Source organism: Ambystoma mexicanum, chromosome 8, assembly GCF_040938575.1.
Source record: "Ambystoma mexicanum isolate Mex_15411 chromosome 8, UKY_AmexF1_1, whole genome shotgun sequence".
In the NCBI taxonomy this organism is placed as follows: Eukaryota; Metazoa; Chordata; class Amphibia; order Caudata; family Ambystomatidae; genus Ambystoma; species Ambystoma mexicanum.
In genome coordinates this window covers 322,868,235-322,882,089 of record NC_090929.1, presented here as the reverse complement: position 1 = coordinate 322,882,089, position 13,855 = coordinate 322,868,235, and positions in this window count along the sequence as shown.

The following is a 13,855-nucleotide window of genomic DNA, read 5'->3' as shown; positions in this document are numbered from 1 at the left end:
AAGCCACTCCGTTCCAAGAGAGATTCACCCAAACGACAGAGACCCACCAGGGGCCCACTTTAGCAGAGACCTCTGCGTGAGGTTCACTCTAGCAGAGAGACCCACCAGGGGTCCACTCTAGCGGAGAGAGAGACCCATATGGGGTTTACTTTAGCAGAGACCTCCGCCTGAGGTTCACTCTAGCAGAGAGACCCATCAGGGGTCCACTTTAGCAGAGACCTCCGCCCCGAGGTTCACTCTAGCAGAGAGACCTCTCTGGGGTACACTCTAGCAGAGAGAAACACCCGGGGTTGACTCTAGCAGAGAGACTAACGAGGGGTTCACTCGAGCAGAGATACCCACTGAGGTGCATCCTACCAGAGAAACCCACATGGGATTCTCTCTGGCAGAGAGACCCACCTGGGGTTCACTCTAGCAGAGAGGCCCAGCCTAGCAGAGAGCTTCACCTGGGTCTGCTCTAGCAGGGATACTCACAAGGGTCTCACTCCAGCAGAGAGATCCACCTGAGGTCCACTCTAGCAGAGAGACTCACCTGGGTCAGCTCTAGCAGAGATACCCAAAAGGGGCTCACTCGAGCAGAGATACCCACAGCGGGATCACTCTAGCAGAGAGATCCACCTGCGCTCCACTCTAGCAAGAGATCCAATATAGTGGAGAGATTCACCTGGGTCCACTCTAGCAAAGATACCCACAAGGGGCTCACTGTAGCAGAGAGATCCAAATGAGGTCCACTCTAGCAGCAAGACTCACATGGGGTCCACTCTAGCAAAGATACCCACAAGTGGCTCACTCTAGCAGAGAGATCCACCTGAGGTCCACTCTAGCATGGAGATCCACTCTAGCAGACAGACTCACCTGGGTCCGCTCTAGCAGAGATACCTACAAGGGGCGAAATCTAGCAGAGATACCCACAAGAGGATCACTCTAGCAGAGAGATCTGCCTGAGGTTACCTCTAGCAGAGATCCACCTGAGCTCCACTCTAGCAGAAAGAACCACCCTATGAGAAAGACTCACCTGGTTCTGCTCTAGCAGAGATACCCACAAGGGTCTCACTCTAGAAGGGAGACCCACTTGCAGTCCACTGTAGCAGAGAGATCCACCTGAGGTCCACTCTAGCAGAGAGAACTACTCTAGCAGAGAGACTCACTTGGGATCCGCTTTAGAAGATACCCACAGGGGGTTCACCCAATAGGGAGATCCGCAAGGGACTCACTCTAGCAGAGATACCCACAACGGGCTCACTCTTGCAGAGATACCCACAGGGGGCTCACTCTAGCAGAGAGGTCCACCCGCCCGATGTCCACTCGAGCAGAGAGACTCACCTGGGGTGCACTCTAGCAGAGATACCCACACGGAGCTCAGTCTAGCAGTGACCTTGGGGTTAACTTCCACAGGCAGAAGGCTCTCTTAAGGTACAGGGACATCCCGAGTGCTTTTTTCCGAAACAGCCGTGGGTGGGAGCTGTTCCAACAGCTAGAGATTGATCGATCGCGAAACCGAGGGCCTCGCACGCGCCTCTTCCCTCACACTTGCTTGTGTGTGGGCGAATGAGGGTGGGGCGAGGTCAGGGTAGTCAAAGGATCGCAGTTTGGGAGCAGTGCGTGAACTGGGGCTTTAGCAGTTTTTATCATTTTAAGGCACTTGGCACCGAGGGTCTAAATAAACGCGACCCCCTTTTTTATGCTCGTGGGTGGCAGCCGGGTGCGGCTTGGAAGATCAGTGTAGCACAGGACGGTGCGCACACTGCTCCCTGGCACATCAGGGGAGGGGGCGGGTTGAAGGGTTAATCTGTGCCAGGACTCGCTCCAGTCCATTCACAAAGCCTCGCCAGCAATAACCCCAGCTGGGGTGAGCCATGGGGGCGGGGCACCCATTGGAGGCCCTCGCCCACCCCCAGCGGGCTCGCCCCCTGCCCCGGGCAGCCTGATGCGTCTTGCATGTAAATGCTAACGGGATTGTAGGTGGGTGATTGGAGAGGGTGGGGAGCTCACTTTACACTAATTGAATTATCGGCGTTTAAGGGATGACCTGTCTGCAAATCGCCCCCCCCACCCCAGATCAGACGGACCACTGGTAAGAAGGGGCTCCAAGACCCCCGATCTGAGGCTCCAGGGACATTGAGCCATATCCCGGAACAGGCCCTTGAACACCCCACATGTGATGTCAGTTTGAAGGACAGCGGAGGCGGAGTAGGCTTCTGATGCACTTCCCGCTACCAGGGGCCGGCTCGCCCTGTCTCGCGCTCGGCCAGCCCACGTGCTGGAGATGTGCACGGAGGGGCAAGCGGAGGCGCACTCCCCAAAGCTGCTGCCGCTGCTGTAATGTTACTGGACATGTGCACCCATAACTGCCCACGTTTGAAAATCAGAAACCCTGAGATGTATGCCCCGCCCATAGCTACAAAAGACTCCGCCCACATACCCCGCCCACATGTTAACAGAAAGTTAAACAAAATGTTGAATATATATGCGAACTAAATAAAACAAAGCAACTACATTATATACAACCAGTTTTCGAATTCTAAAATAATCTAACATTTAGAGCGTGGCTAGTGGACAAATCTCTCTGCTAATTGCATAGGCACCCGTTTCCTGTTTGGGTGCCAATCTCTACATATACATGTACACACATTGGCAATATGTATGTCTTTCCTCGTCCTGTGCCCTCGTGCAAATGCGGTTGGAAGTGGTTAGTGAAAAAACAACAATGACTTCAATAGGTTGTGAGGAGAAGAAAGTCTATAAATGGCGACTGTATATTAGTTACAACATAAATGTGTTGTATTTGTCATCTGATTTCCACACACACCCTATCTTACTGCTATTACATCAGAACAGTTCTATACATCCAGCATCTGTGGGGAAAAGTCTCCCTCACCACCTCCAGAGTAATGCAAGTTAAACATGTTCTGTCATTAAATTTCATTTGCAATAATAGCAATCACAATAGACAGGGTGTCTGCTCACACAACGCGCCCTGGATGGTTTCTGCACTCAGGTGTTTTTAGTTTATGTCACAATTCCTAAGTGCAGCAGGGCCCCGAGTGTTGCTGTTTATTAGGTAAACTGCAATTGCAGCCATTTCCAAATGACAACACGCCAGGCCACAGCACTCGACCATGCCATTGCCCCCCAATAGATCAGTACAGACTTGATGAGCTCTCTTCCCTCGTGAGCCTCTGGATATTAAAAGCCACGCAGGCTCTCCACCTGCCTTTCCACAAATGCCGCTGGGGCAAAATGACCAACTTCACTGACTGCGCCGCAACTGAGATGCAGCCACTCTCTGTCACCCTCTGGGAAAACCCGGAGACCCTGATAAGAGCGTAACAACCCGGAGTCTCCGGGGTAAACCCGGAGGTTAGGCAGCTATGTGTGTAAGCACGAAAAGCAGCATCAAAAATAGCTTCCAGGTACACAACTACTACTGTGGCTCTCATGTGGGCTTGTTTTCGATTTCCACTAGAGGTGCAAAATCCCGCCCCGCTCCCGCGTGACTCTGCCCAACCAACCTAGCTCGACCCCTTCCCAGGTGAAAAGGGTGCATTTTAGCATTTATACGGGGGTCAAGTCCTAAAAAATAAGTGGCGGGACCCATTAACATACCAATTTAATGTGATGTCACCCAAAATTAGCATATCAAGGTGCCCTCTGAAAAAAAGTGGCGGGATTTATGAAAAAAGTGGAGGGACTGCGTCCACACAAGTGTACCCTCGACAGAAGCCCTGGATTCATAGGGTAATCTCAAAATATATAATATCTCAACAAAAGTTACCCAACCTGCTGTGCTACCTGGCAGTTTTCTGCTTTAGCGACTGTCATTAAGCTTTAAAGAGTTACACATCACCTCCACGTCTACTCTTCCTCTTCCCAGCACTTATCAATGAGGTGTCCCACCTCCATACAGGATCCCTCTTTCTATTTTTAAAATCTTCAGGCCCCACCCCCACCACCTCCTGCCTCCGGGCATAACAGCCCACCTTCCACAAGACCCGACAGTTCGTTTTTTCCTGCCTGTGGGCACTCTGTTTTCTTCTGTAACCCCCCCCCCCTTGGCATAGCCAGGGGAGAGGATTTGTTGGTGTTTCCCAGACGAGGGTCCCTTGCAGGGACTGACTCGAGTTGGCGGATGATCTCCAGTGGGTGAGGGGGGGGGGGTCTAGCAACCAGTATTTTTCCTGCTGCCGGGTTATAATTGTGCAGGGGCCTTGGAAAGGTTGTCTCTGTTGTTTCCTCTGTGGATGCTCCTCTCTGCTTCTGGGCCTCAGCTTCTTGGTGTTGGTGCTGGCACTATGGGGAAGTGTGCCTCAAAATCTCACCATTCGTATTCTTCTTCTTCCTGCTCCCCTCCCCCTCCTAAGTGGCAAAGGCGGTGTAGGGTGCCTGAGGATCGGCTCCTGCGTGTTTTTCGGCGAGCCCTGCAGGAAGAGGGGATTCAGCCTCATTGTGGAAGGGGGATGTCCTCTTCCTCATGCTCAGACGGCTCTCCCTACAACCTGGGGGATTCCCGAGTGCAGCAGAACTCAAGTGCAAGTACCTGGACAAAGAAAGCGCAGCGGATGTTCTGCTTCAAGTGTCACATTATATGGGGTGTCCAGACTCTCAGCCCCTATCTGCTCTGGTTGGTGGGGTTCGATCCCCTCTGCCCCAGTTCAAATGCCCTCTCAAGAAGGGTCTCCTGCTTCTCTCTGAAATGAAGACTGAGATTTTGAGGGAGTGGGTTGATCCGGACAAGTCTGTGGTTCCCAGGTTCCTTGGCAAGCTGTATCCCTTGCAGGGGGAGGAGGTGCCCCTGCCGCAGGTTATTGTGGTGGATGACATAATTCCTAGTCTGGTGGGAGGTCATCCTTGGCCTCGGACCATTCTCTTCAGGACCCCAGAGATCGTAAAGTGGATGCCTCCTTGAGGAAGGTTTATGGTGGGGCTCATCTGGCTTCAAGGGCTGCCACTTATGCCTCATACAGGGCAGAAGCTGCTCTTGGGTGTCTGAAATCTGCCCTGAAAGCGACAGGGGAGGGCTCAGATCCTGGTGGAGTTTTTGTCGGACTTGGCGTATGATGGGGTGAAGGCGGCCGCTATGACCATGGGTTCCATCGTGTGGGGGCATTGGCACGCTCTTACCAGGGATTGAAAAACAGATGCACGACAGAAGTCTATTGCCATGAAAATTCCCTTTGAAGGACGGATGCTGTTTAGGGATTCCCTGGAGGACAAGGTCCATAAGGTCTTCAAGGCTGACACAAATGCTGGCCAGCTGTGTAAGAAGTCTGCCCCTGCTCGCCAGGGTTCTGCGGGGCCTTCTTCCTCTCCTCAGTGCTCTCGTCATCGAGCACGGCCTGTGCCTGCGCAGAAGTGGCGATCAGGTCCGGTTTCCCCGCCTCGCCAGCAAAAGTCCTGACGCCGGACCTGTCGGGGGCTGCCTGGCATTATTTTGGAAGCAATGGTCCCAGCTCTTGGCGGACGCCTGGGTCAATCGTCTGATGAGATGGGGGTATAAGTTGGAATTGGTCTCACCTCTGCCCAGGTACCCCATCAAGAGGTTGGCTATGCAGCAGACACTCTGGGAACTTCGCTTCAAGAGGGTCCTTCGGTGGGTGCCTCGATCGGAGATGGGTTTGGGGGTTTACTTGATTGTCTTCCTGGTGCCCAAACCTTTGGGGTCCTTCTGTCTGATTATAGACCTAAAAGTCTTGAACCGGCACATTCTGACTCGGAGGTCAAACCTTTGGGGTCCTTCCGTCTGATAATAGACCTAAAAGTCTTGAATCGGTGCATTCTGACTCAGAGGTTCAAAATGGAGTGTCTACAGTGGGTCATTCCATTGGTGAAGGACTCAGATTACCTGGTTTTCCTGGATCTTCAGGATGCCTACTTACACGTTCTGCCCATCAGATGTTTCTCAGTTTTGCATTGGGCAAGGATCATTTGCAGTTCCAGACCTTGCCCCTCAGTCTGAAGTCAGCTCCCCAGGTCTTCACCAAGGTTCTGGGGCTGGCCGTTGCCGCTCTGCGCCTTCGGGGTTTCAGGTATTACCGTACCTTGATGACTGGCTCCTGAAGGCCCGGTCGAGGGTTCTTCTGCCGTGACACCTGGAGTCTACTTGTGCTCTACTGACCTCGGTGAGGTTTCTCATAAACCAGAAGAAGCCCCATCTACAGACCTCACACGACCTTCAGTTCATTGGGGCCAGGTTTTGGACTGCGGGGGGGGTGTGTTGTTCTTCCCATTGTCAGAGCTTGGACGCTGCAGGATTGCCTGGTGCATCTTCTGGCTCGAGAGTTTTCCCCGGTCACGGATTTTCTTCAGGCTCAGGGGTACATGGCGGCATGTGTCTTCCTTTTTCCCTGGGCGATACTTCTCCTACGTCCCCTATTGCTCCATAGACACAGGTTCTGGAAGGAGTCATCTGTGGACTTCGAGGCTCCTATCCCTGTGGGTCCCTCCCTCTGAGGGCAGCTCCATTGGTGGCTGCACCTGCCCAATCTGTTGTTGGGGTTCCTGCTTTGTCCTTCCTCTCCGATCATTGTTACCACAGATGCCAGTCTGGTGGGGTGGAGGCGGTGGACCTTGGTCGGGAGGTGTAGCAGAAGTGGTCCGGGGGGACACAACCAGGTCCTCCGACTGGAGGGCGCGCTTGGTGGTCTTCAAGGCTCTGAAATCTTTTTGCCCGGTCTTGGTGGGGCAGGCTGTTCTTCTGCGCTCAGACAATACTGCCACTGTGTGGCGTGTATCAACCGCCAGGAGAGCTCTCAGTCTTGGTCGCTGGGGTCTCTTACTCTTCTCCTCTGTACTTAGACAGAGTCTCATCTTCTGTCGCTGTTTGCTTCTCACAACAGGGGCCGGGACAATGTGGTGGTGGATTGCCTCAGCTGTGTGTTCCCCTCGGGGCTGTGGGTGCTGCAGGACGTGGTCTTTCGGAGGGTTTGGAGGGTTCTGGGGACTCCTTGGGTGGATCTGTTTGCCTCTCCCCTGTCTGCAAAGGTCCCATGGTTTTTATTCCGGTTCCCCGCTCTGGGGTTGTGGGGGTGGATGCTCTCACCTCCCTGTGGCCGCTAGGGCTCCTGTATGCTTTTCCGCCCCTCCCTCTCATTCAGAGGGGGTTGCTGCTCATCTGGGAATCTCGGGAGGTGGTGATCTTTGTTGCTCTGCTTTGGCCCAGCAGGTGCTGGTTTTCCCTTCTCCTGGACTTGGCTGTCTCCCCCATGTTGCCTCTCACTGGGAGTCTGGATCCCGTGGTGGGCCCCTTAGGGGTGGAGGGTCCCAAGAACTTGGTGTGGGGGGCTTGGAAACTGAAAGGGCATGCCTAGTTTCTGGGAGCTCTCTGATGAGGTGGTGTCTCACATTCAGACGGACAGGTGTCCTACCATGCGGGCCTATGAAAGACACTGGGGACATTTCATGTCCTGGTGTCTGAGTCATGGCGGTTCCTCCTCCTTGGGCTATGGGGCTCCTGTGCTTCGGTTTCTTCAGGATGGGTTTAACTTGGGTCACTCTGTTTCTACCCTGAGGGCTCAGTGGGCTGCAATTCAAGCCTTTGGGTGGTCCAGCTGTAGATGGTCACTCCTTCTTCAGAGTTTTTCCCTTACTTGGCATGTCCTTGTTTCTGGATTGCCCTCCTGGGATCTTCCGTTGGTCCTTCAGGCTCGGCTGTCTTCTCCTTTTGAGCCTTTGTCTGAAGTTTCCCTTCGGGTCCGCACATTGAAGGTGGTGTTCTTGGTGGCTATTATGTCGGCGATGTAGTTGGGGGAGCTTGTTGCCCTCTCCTGTGATGCGCCTACCAGGTGTTTCCCCTGATGAGTTGTTTCTTAAGTGCCTCCTGTCTTTTCTTCCCATGGTGGTTTCCAAGTTTCATGTTGCCCAGGAAATTGCTCTTCCTTCTTTTTTCCCCCTCTCCCTCATCTCCAGAGGAGTTTCGTTGGGCTACTCTTATGTTCAGCGGGCGGTTCTGCTCTATTTGGAACGAAGATAGGCTTTTCGTTCCTCCTCTAGCCCCTTTGTTACCTTTGGGGGGCAGGCCCCAGTGGGCCGAAGGCCTCTGTGCCCACCATCAGCCATTGGCTCCAGGATGCTGTTGCTTTAGCTTACTCTTCTGTGGGACCTCCCGTTCCATCTGGTGTGCAGGGCAGGATAGCTGTGTACTGGGCTGAGGCTCGCAGTATTCCTGTCCAGGACATTTGCTGCACCACCACTTGTTCTGATCCGCACACTTTCACTAACCATTGCCGTTTGAATCTGCACCGTCGGGAGGCTGGGGCTTTTGAGGCAGGTGTGTTGAGTGTGGTGCTCTTGTGAAATACCTTGTTACTACTGTCTGGATTTGTGTATTTCAATAAATTGGTGTTGGTCGGGTTGTATTTGCCATTTGCTTTTTGGTGTTTTTATTTGCGCTCGGCCAATTCACTCTGGAGTTGGCACCCCTCATTTATAATTGCTGAGATGAGGAAGAGTGGACATGGAGGTAATGCTCAGATTACTTACCGGCAATATTCATTACTCCTAGTCCTTCTGTTCCTCGTCCTAGCACGAGTTTCCCGCCTCTGCCTTCCCTGTGTTGAATGGGTCTATTGGGCATTGTTACATACTGTCAGGTCTTGGGGAAGGCAGCCTGTTATCTTGGGAGGCGGGAGGTGGTGGGGACAGGGCCTGAAGATTTAAAAAATCGAAAGGGTTCCTGTATGGAAGTGGGACACCTCATCGATAAGTGCTGCGACAAGGAAGAGAAGGACTAGGAGTAATGAAGATTACTGGTAAGTAATCTGAGCATTTCAGGTGAATCTCTCCCACTGCTGAAGGTCACTGCAAAGTGGTAACAGGGGCAGTTCATGCTCATGCCTTAAAAGGCAATCGTGTTTGCTCTCCTGCAGCACTGATAAGGTGTGCAGTCCCACTTGAGAAGTACAGACAGCAGCTGTACATGTTTACATCTCTAGGGGGAAACGTGGGCATCCTGCCCCAGTTGCTAGACAAGTAAGGGTGCAGTTGCCGCTTTTGCCCCCAGCATTATGCGTTTACGGTGTCACTCTGAAGATGATAGTCACGCTCCTCCTTTCCTGGGGTCTCTCGTGCTCTTACTCCTTCCAATGGCACCCATCGTTTCCCTGATTCTCAATAACAGGGCTCCTATGTATGTAGTAGAAAGTACTGGTCCTTCACGACAGGGCTTCTATACTTTTAGCACCACAGAGTATTAATAAATTGTTGTAGTGTTATACTTTACCCCACCCCTACCTACGTAAGAAAACTCTATGTGATCACTGTTACTGAAACATGGATTACCCCCTTGACACTGCCACATAGAGGTCCTCCTCACTGACTTTGCAACATTACCACTCCTTGTCTAACTAAAAATGGGCATTGCATTGGTTTCAGAATCGGAAAGAACACACAATTAGTCCCTCTATATCCCACTCACACACTCCCTACGCCATACAAACATATTTCTCTCTAACTTCTTGCTCCCGCCCCTCTTGCTATCCTCATCTGCTACCCACCTGCCATCCTTAACTTCTTCTTACCTTTACCTGACCTTGACCTGCCACTTGAAACTCTCACAGCCAATGCCTTCTTGTAATAATGGGTGACCACCAACCTTCCAGTATGACCCAGGCCCATCAACTTCAAATGGACTCCACTTTCTCTAACCATTCCCTAGAAAATCTGCATGACCTTCCTACCCAAATCCAAAGTAACTCCTTGGATCACATATTCCTGTCATCCACTCTGGTCTCCTGTGCTCTTTCTTCTTCTCTTCTGACCACTCATTCATCCACTTTGCCTTTTCCGCTCTCCATCCTCTCTCACTCTACCCTCGCTCATCTATGAGTAAAAAAAAAAGTTAAACCTCACTCTAGGGTTCCCTGTCACACCAAGCACAGTTCCCGCTCCAAGCTCTCACTTCTCCCTTCTCCACCCACCACTCTATTGAACTAGCCTTCATTGGGTTCAGCACTGCATCGGGTACCCCATCACGCCCTCAATCATGCTTCATCCACGTCATCTAATTGCTGTGGACAACCCTGTGCCTCAGCTTACGCTGCTGGTGCGAAGATCCCTCCCCAACTCTTTTCATGGCCTGCCTACAAAGACTCTCTTTTCATCGTCACAGCCACGCTTGAGTCTGCCGAAACCTCTTATTACACATAGGGCCTCATTACGAGTTTGGAGGCAGCGCTCCATGGCTGCCTCCAAACCGGGCTCCATTACCGGGTTCCTGCAATGGGGACTTACCGGGTCATTCCGACATAGGAGGACCCGGTGAGTCCTCCTTGCAGGAACCATTCCCCATTCCCATTTGAGCCCCCATAGGACTCAATGGGAATGGGGAGGGAGGTAACAACAGGCACATTACAAGTGTCCCGTTGTTACCTCCCTCTTCCCCTTGCGGGACCCGGAAAAGACGTCTGGTTTTACCAGACGTCTGATCCGGGTCCCGCAAAGGGAACCTCGTAATCAGCCCTGACGGAATGAAGGGGTACGGTCCCATACCGCCCCCCTTCATTCAGTCAGCACAAGCCTTGTCACCCATAGTCTATATTCTCTCCTCGCTAGCAACTTTGCAAATTATGACCCTCCAGACTATTTCACCTCCGATTACCTATCCTCCTTCTTCAACCTCTCTCAAAAGGTACTTTCTCAGCCTCTTATAAAATAGCTACAGTCAAACCCATAGTGAAACAAACACACTTTCAACCCCGGCATCCCTTGTTTCTATAGACCTGTGTCTCTCCTATCTCATCACTCTAAATTCTTGATAGACTTGATTGCAACCGAATCAACCTACCTTGAGGTGCACACACTCCATAATGTCCACCCCTCTGGATTTAGAGGTTCCAAACACTTGCACCAAAGTCTCAGACTTCAGCACTCTGGATCGTCTCCCCACTCCATGCCCTTCAAGCGCTTTTGTCCATTGGTTCTAGGACACCACACTTGGCTACGAGGCCTCCTATCTCTCTAAAAAATAAATCTTCATATCGTGAAACCTCAGGTCTTTCCCCCATGGAGAAGTCCTGGAACCACATTTCTTTACCCTTTGCTCCCCCTCCCTGGGTAAACTAATTACTTTGAAAGACCAAAAGAAATATTGAGGCATAGTACCACCAAAAATGAAATACGCCAGTCACGAGTTCAGAAGTGCATACAAAATGTATTAATAGGCTATCTGGCTCTCAGCGCCTTGCAGTGTGTACCAGCAGACACCGTGAGGGGAGAGAGTGCTGAACATTACAAAGCATGCGTCTTTTATACACGATCCCGGTTACATCGTCCAGCCCTTCTCCAAGTTAACAATTTGCTAGTGTTCATACCCAGTTCACATTACTAATACAGAATCAATGTTTTCTTCAAACACTCGATGTGTTTTCCTACACACATAGCACAATTGTAACATCTGTTTTTCGAGCTTAAAGTAAGTCCAGTTTCAAGAATGACCACAATGGATTTCTGCAAAGGCACACAGTTTCAGCTATTCAGCATTCAGTTCCACTATTTGAACAAAGATGAAGCTATTGGTGCAGGCAACATCTAAATTGAGGTTCAGTTCAGCTACAAGGTTTCTTAGTGCAGGACAAACATTCTGCTTTCGGCAGCCTCAACATGTTGACACAGTGCAAAGTTAATTTTTCTCAGCTCAAGCCGAAAACATAGTTTAACATGAGACAGAAAACAGGAGTTTAATCAAAATGGCAGATGATTCTAAAATGGTGGCGTAGTCAGCTTAGATTCAGGTTCATTCGGTTGTGGTTTTCAGTGCAATGCGAATGTGCTTAGGCCAATGTTCATTATCATGCGGTATAATGCAAAAATATGGTTTTACAAACCCTCCTTTTGGCCTAAGCCAAGAGCATTACTCAAACATTTTCACTATGCAAAGACCATGGGGGTAATTACGAGGTAGGAGGTAACCATGCCACTATTAGCGGCATGGCTATCCCCTTCCTGGGGTACCGGGTCCGGGTTCCTTGAATGAGGAATTACCGGGCCATTCCAACCTTGGAGGGCCCGGTAATTCCTCATTCAAGGAACCCATCCCCATTCCCATTCGAGCCCCCATACGGCTCAATGAGAATGGTGAGGGTGCTAAGAACGGGCCTGTTAATAACTTGCTTGTGGGACCCCCTAAGGATGCCTGGTTTTACCAGGCGGCCTTAGCGGGTCCCGCAACAGAACTTGTAATGAGGCGGTAAGGGGTTGACGGCTTTGGCACCTTTATTGGCACCGTTAACCCCTTACCGCCTACCTCGTAATGACCCCCCATGTATCATTGTCAGAGCAACCTAAGTCACTGGTTTCAGAGATACCAATCGCACGAATGCTGGGGCGACAGGGTGGCAAGAGGGGCGGAGGGGATGGGCAAAGGCAGAAGAAGCATGGTGGGTTGGCAGTGAACAGAAAGATTGAGGAATGAGTAACATGGGAGGGTTCAAGTTGGGCGAGAGGGGAGAGATAATGTTCACCAGGTGTGTCTGTGGGGGCGGGTACTAGGCAACGGACGGATAGGTTTGAACACCAGGTAAAAGGATTTGAAAAGGAGCCAGTAATTGTATGTGATTGAGCCAGTTGCCTTTCTGGAGGATTAAAACGTGGAAACTCTTGTGTATAGACAGGTGCATTATAAATTACCTATATCAATTCAAATAGCTGCAATGTATTGCATACTGTTTCGAGATGGGGCGTTGCTTTTGTGCATGTTTCTGGTGATGCATTGGTCTTGAGTTTTATAATTAATAGGGAAACAAATTGGTGTTTCCTTACAGAGAAAAACAAGTCTCACCATGTGCATTGAGAGGGCAAGGGGAGTGCATTTTGAATATTACTTGTAAGCACTTACAGGGTATGTACGGCAACACTTATGTCAGTCATGATGATGGAAACAAGCATTGGCAATGCCAATAGTTTGGGCTTTTGTGTAGGCATGGCAAAAGCCCTTGGTAGGTAGGCACTGCTGTCTGTAGTGGTATTAACAGTAGCAGGTGCAAAATGGTGCAAGTACCTGGGCATCTAATAGCAGTGCATGGCAAATGCCTGAAACATTTACAAAGCCAAAAAATGTTAACAGGACTTCACTGAAGGAAACGCACAGTGCTTATATGAATGTTAGCATGTACCACACTTAGATGGAATTCTTGACTTCAGCCTGCGTCGCATCTACATAGGATTATGAATGTTAGCATGTACCACACTTAGATGGAATTCTTGACCTTAGTCTGCATCATCTACAAGAGAAAGACATAACAGTGAGTCTGATTACCCCTCTTTCCATTGCCCCAGGGTTTTGAAGTGATCAACAACTGCAAACTAAACAAATAACAATCCAAAAAAACATGAACCCACTACACAGACATTATTTTCAAAAATTACTTTCAGTTTTATTATCACTAGTTGTATATCATTAAAATAGCAAAAGTTGCCGGACACATAATATTACACCATTTCTAGCAAAACAACAATACTTAAAAAGACATTTAATCTAAAAAAACACAAAAAATCAAACATCAATTTGATGAAGGGGGTGAAGGCAATACACAGAATATATGTTTGCATCAAGTATCCCACAATTGATTCACATGGGTATATCAGATAGCTGTCAACATGTTTCGGCCAATAATTTATTTCAGACACTATCCCTAGTGTTTTAGATCTTTCTTTTTCTTAGGCCATCTTCAGGACACAATTTCTTCAAAGTAAGTCGAACCCGACTTTCTACCCCACCAATAGATCAGCATAACCGATTCTCTGCTTACGAAGTGGGTTCCAGAGTGTTAGGTGAATTTGCTGTAGGGTCACAAGAAGTTACTCGTGGTTCTTGATGCTGATTGTTAGGTATATAGAATGGGGGCCTCATGCTTTTTCACTC